This window comes from Leptodactylus fuscus, chromosome 1 (genome assembly GCF_031893055.1).
Source record: "Leptodactylus fuscus isolate aLepFus1 chromosome 1, aLepFus1.hap2, whole genome shotgun sequence".
Lineage (NCBI taxonomy): Eukaryota > Metazoa > Chordata > Amphibia > Anura > Leptodactylidae > Leptodactylus > Leptodactylus fuscus.
Genome location: NC_134265.1, coordinates 202,275,011 through 202,281,411, shown reverse-complemented (window position 1 = coordinate 202,281,411; position 6,401 = coordinate 202,275,011).

The following is a 6,401-nucleotide window of genomic DNA, read 5'->3' as shown; positions in this document are numbered from 1 at the left end:
TTCCTCACTCTGTGCCCGTGATTGTTCCAGAATCTCAGCTTCTCGCTTGGATGCCATAGAATGAGCGTGTTGTTGGCGTTGATGATCCGCCTGCTCCGGCATTCTGGCAGCTGTTAAGCTGGTCTGCCACTGAACTCATTCCTCACTCTGTGCCCGTGATTGTTCCGGAATCTCAGCTTCTCGCTGGGATGCCATAGAATGAGCGTGTTATTGGTGCCGATGATCCCCGTCAGCTCTGCTTGAGGAGAACTCTGTTGACTTCTGGCTACCTTCATAGCTGTCGTTGTTTTAGAATTTTGCAACAAATTAGATTTTCTTTTTCCCAGCATGTTTAAAAGTAGCAAAGTGCCAATTTGGATTAAAGGTGTCTGTGTCAGCATGTTGCCTGGAGCTGATCAGATAATATGCAAATGCCTGTACACAATCCACTGAGAGTTAGCTGAATGTTTACACAGAGAGATAACAGACCTTGGACCTGAGATAAGCTGCTGCAAGAGCAGTGTGATATAGTATGTGAACATAAATTCATAACAGTCAGGAAGCCATGTCATTTACTGGGATAAAAAGTAGCCTATGTGTTAATTGAGGTCACAAACTATCTATGTGCTGAATTTCATTCAAATCCATTCAGCCGCTTTTGTGTCATTGAATAACAAACACATAAACACACATCCAAACTTTCACGTTTATAATGTTAGTAGGGTAACATATTTAGTGCCTCACATAGACATGACCAAAATCCAAACAATTCTATGGGCAAACACTGGCAGGTTTATTTCTTTTTTCCACTGAATTTATTAAACTAGACTTTGTGCATTACATTCTGTATATAAGAAGTAGCTTGTAAATATTGTACAGCTTTTCACCATCTTATTGTAATCTTTACCAAAGCTTAAAAATAGAATAAGTGAATGATGAGCCCAAATAAAAACATGGATTATATTCACAAATACTGTAGAAATTTTTGTGGATAGTTAACGGGAATATATATAGTTACAATAGTCTATAGAAGAGAGGCAATGTGTTTATACTGTTCTTTATATGTTACAGCTGTTTATTTCTTACTTTTAAAACCACATTGGAACAAGGACAGGTATAAACAGCCGTATACCATGTTTATACATATTTTTTAATCAGCTGTTATCTATTCGATGAATCCAATAGGTAATGGCCGTTAATTCTTACCTCTCCCCACTCCTGCCTTCTCTGGCACCTCTCATACTGTGTTCCCATGCAGTACAATGTCCTGATATTGCACGCATCAGGACCCTCTATACAGTAGTGCCAAGAGCTAGAAATGAGCCGGGAAAGGTTTGAAGTCTGGAGTGCAACCCACATTCTTTCTTGTATTGTTTGTATAGACACTACAGCAAAGTATGTACACTTTATGGAAGTTAATTGACCAAGAAAAGTCTTAGAGCATTATAACCTCTAGGAGGCGCTAAAGGCAGTTCCTAGAGAGAATTATATGGAGATTCATACAGAGCCGTATCTATATCTGTTTAGTACAGCAGTACAATAAAACCAATATTAAATCCTTCACAATCTAATGGTAATGAGATGTCTCTGCTCAACTTGTCCAGCCTGTAAAACAAAATGAGCTGCAGAAAACAGGATCCATAAGCCTATTCTAACTGCTCTAGTAACTAGGGTAAAATCTGAAGCCATCTTATTGATATGGAAATAATACTGCATGTTATATTATAAATTGGAAAGAAAATCTACAAAAAGCGGAAACATAAGTTCTGGACTTCATGCTACTTCCCATATAATAAATGTTGATTTCTATTGATGTATTGATGTATACAATGTATTGATTCTCTGTGTGTAGCTTGTATCCTATGTTTGTTTCATGTTTTCAATAAAGCAAAAAGCGAGTTGTCCTCTTCTGTCCAGTTATTCCGAATGGTCAAGGGATGTAACATTTGGTCTTACTAGTTATCATGAGGCTTAGGGAGCGAAGTAGAAGTGTATACGGTGGCACAGTTATTAAATATCATGAAAACTCTAAATTACAGCATCTCTGCTACTAACACAAATACGCAAATGATTATTACATGGTCAGCTTCCTATATGAACACATCCATAAATAGAGTGTCCTGCTACACTAATATAAAGAGCATATAAAACATGAGAGTGAATTACAGATCTGGCTCCACTGGCTGGTTAAAGGGATTCTACCATTAAAAACCTTTTCATTTTCTCCCTAACACGTAGGTATAGCCTTAAGAAAGGCTATTCTTCTCCTACCTATAGATGTCTTCTCCGCCCCACCGTTCAGTTAAATCCCATTGTTTACCGGTATGCAAATGAGTTCTCTCGCAGCACTGGGGGTGGGCCCCAGCAGCCAAACAGCACTGAGGGCGTCTCGAATGCTGAGAGAGAATTCTTCAGAGCCGCCTCCATCTTTTTCAGGAACTAGTCTTCTTCGCATCTTCTTCCAGCAGTGGCTTCAAACTTCTAGGCCTCGAGCAGCCGACTGTGCATGCCCGCCGGCCACAAGGAAATAGCTACTTACAATGATTGTGGCTGGTGGGCATGCGCAGTCGGCTTTGCCCTAGACCTGAGGCCTAGAAGTTTGAAGCCTCCGCCGGAAGAAGACCCATTCCTGGAGAAGATGGAGACGGTGCTGGAGAGTTCTCTTGCAGCATCTAAATGTAGGAGAAGAATAGCCTTTCTTAAGGCTATTCCGTCGTGTCAACGAGAAAAAGAAAAGGGTTTTAATGGTAGAATCCCTTTAAACAACATCCTCCTCTGTTTCTTAAGCTGTTGAACAGGAATTGTAAGTGTAGGATCTCTGATCTACTATGTTAACTTTCCGTCAGTCAGATATAGCCAGTATGAAATAGTCATAGTAATACTGTTCAGTAAATGCTACATGACGCTGGGTTCACACTAGCGTTCGGGTCTCCGTTCTCAGCTTTTCGTCTTCTGCATGCAGAAGATGAAAAGCTGTCAGAGCGGGTCCGGCCGTGAGCGCCGGTGATCGTTTTATGCTCTCCGCCGGAAAACCGTTTTTTTTTAAATCGGACACAGAGTACTGCATGTCCGATTTTTAAAAAACGGTTTTGCGGTGGAGAGCATAAAACGCTCACCGGCGCTCACGGCCGGACATCTTTCAAACCCATTCAAATGAATGGGTGAGAGAGTCCTGCAGGTTTCCGTCTCCTGCCTCTGTTTTGTGCAGGAAACGGAAACCTGCAGAACGGAGACCGGGCGCAGATGTGAACGAGCCCTTAGAGAGGTTCCATCAGAGGTTACCAGTATTATTGGGTAATATGTGATAGCTACTGTAAAGACCAAGTACCAGTATTATATTCACTTCAGAAATAATATCCACATTTTGCTACATATTGTGAAATGTTTTTCAAATACGGAATTCTTGGACACATTCATAATATCAAAACAAGCCCACATAAAACTACTGATATATATCACACACATATTTCACGTATTTTATATATATATATATATATATATATATATATATATATATATACACACACAATTTTCATCTGGGCAATTCTTTTCTCCACTTTATAATTTCATTATGCCCACTACAATTATACCCACACAGGTTCTTACTCTATAATAGGAGCATTCACTCCAGTGGACAATGTAATATACAAGGGGACGTCACACCAATAAAGCTACATTCACATGACAGTTATTGTGACATCCTTGTGATATCCATGTTTTTTTAATAGACATCACATGGTAGGCTTAAATTCAATGTCAAAAATGGGGGCTATTCAGTTTTGTCCTCCATACACTCAAATGTATGGGGGATCAGTAAAAATGAGTGCTAGATGGATGTTTTAATGACACATAATAAAAGGTAAGGGGGAGATGTGGAGTTCAGGGTGTACTGTGGGGGGATGTGGGGTGCAAGGTTGACTGTGGGTGGGGGAGAAATGTGTTTTATGTTATCACAATGTGAGAAATATATCTACATCCTGATTCTCATCTTACAAACTATTGTAGGCAAATATTTGTTATGACCACTAGATGTCACTTTAACTCTACATTTGAATCTGCAATGGGCAGTTTTACGTCTCTGAGGGTGCATTCAGACTACGTAACGCCGGGCGTGTATGAGAGCCGTACACGCCGGCATTACGGCAGACTGCCGAACACTTCCCATTCACTTCAATGGGAGCGCTCGTAAACGCCGCTGTTACGAGCGCTCCCATTGAAGTGAATGGGAAGTGTTCGGCAGTCTGCCGTAATGCCGGCGTGTACGGCTCTCATACACGCCCGGCGTTACGTAGTCTGAATGCACCCTTAGAATGTAAAACTGCAGTTACTGGTCAAAACATTAATATTTGCTGAAACACCATAAGATGTATTGAGGAATAATTTACCTAAGGTGGAGATGAAGAACACTGAGGCTCATAACAACTAATCTGGGGTCAGCTGTCATCTGTCCAAGGAAAATAAAAGTACTAACCTGGTTGGTATAGACAACTGCTCCAAAGACCTTTCAATGCAGGATTATGTAGTAAAGTTCAGTACTTGTTAAACTAAAATCTTTCAAATCATGGAGACTGCCAGATGAAGTCCAATTTTCTAATGGTACATTACATGCCATGTTTGTGGTAATCTTATAGCTACAAATCCTTTGGTGTAATGACCTAGGGTAGCCTATCTATCATCTATCTATCTATCTATCTATCTATCTATCTATCTATCTCCTCTGGACACAAACCTCTGATAATGACTAGAGATGAGCGAACACCGTTCGATCGAATACATGTTTGATCGAATATCAGGCCGTTCGAGATACTCAATTACAATCGAATACCACGAGGCAAACGCACTAAAAATTTGTATCCCCTCCCATCTTCCCTGGCACGTTTTTTGCACTAATAACTGTGCAGGGGAGGTGGGACAGGAACTACGACAACGGAGGCATCGGAAAAAAATCGGAAAAAGTAATTGGCTGGCTAATTCAGGTGACCTCCAATTTAGACGAATGGTGGATTTAACATTCGACTAATTTAGGACTGTGAACTGACTGTGAGACAGGGATAGATCTACAGGCAAGGGTAGCTAGGGATAGCTAGAAAAGTTATGTAAATGTTTCCTGTGTTAATGGCTGATAGTAGACAACAAAATATTAAGTAAGTGCTGCAATCTTCTGATAATGCTGTCAGTGCGGCTATTAAAAGGAATTTAACCAGCCAGGAAAGTAACATAAATAAAAAAAGTCATATTCAGCTGTTCCTGGCGTGTCAATGTCAACCATGAGACCGATCAGTGGCTGGAAAGGACCCAGTGACGACATACACATAAGTCACCAGGCACAGTCCTGGCTTTACGCTTCAGTGGTCATGGCATTGAAGATATATATATATATATATATATATATATATATATATATATATATATATATATACTGTATATATATATATATATATATACACTCACCGGCCACTTTATTAGGTACACCTGTCCAACTGCTCGTTAACACTTAATTTCTAATCAGCCAATCACATGGCGGCAACTCAGTGCATTTAGGCATGTAGACATGGTCAAGACAATCTCCTGCAGTTCAAACCGAGCATCAGTATGGGGAAGAAAGGTGATTTGAGTGCCTTTGAACGTGGCATGGTTGTTGGTGCCAGAAGGGCTGGTCTGAGTATTTCAGAAACTGCTGATCTACTGGGATTTTTACGCACAACCATCTCTAGGGTTTACAGAGAATGGTCCGAAAAAGAAAAAACATCCAGTGAGCGGCAGTTCTGTGGGCGGAAATGCGTTGTTGATGCCAGAGGTCAGAGGAGAATGGCCAGACTGGTTCGAGCTGATAGAAAGGCAACAGTGACTCAAATAGCCACCCGTTACAACCAAGGTAGCCAGAAGAGCATCTCTGAATGCACAGTACGTCGAACTTTGAGGCAGATGGGCTACAGCAGCAGAAGACCACACCGGGTGCCACTCCTTTCAGCTAAGAACAGGAAACTGAGGCTACAATTTGCACAAGCTCATCGAAATTGGACAATTGAAGATTGGAAAAACGTTGGCTGGTCTGATGAGTCTCGATTTCTGCTGCGACATTCGGATGGTAGGGTCAGAATTTGGCGTCAACAACATGAAAGCATGGATCCATCCTGCCTTGTATCAACGGTTCAGGCTGGTGGTGGTGGTGTCATGGTGTGGGGAATATTTTCTTGGCACTCTTTGGGCCCCTTGGTACCAATTGAGCATCGTTGCAACGCCAAAGCCTACCTGAGTATTGTTGCTGACCATGTCCATCCCTTTATGACCACAATGTCCCCAACATCTGATGGCTACTTTCAGCAGGATAATGCGCCATGTCATAAAGCTGGAATCATCTCAGACTGGTTTCTTGAACATGACAATGAGTTCACTGTACTCCAATGGCCTCCACAGTCACC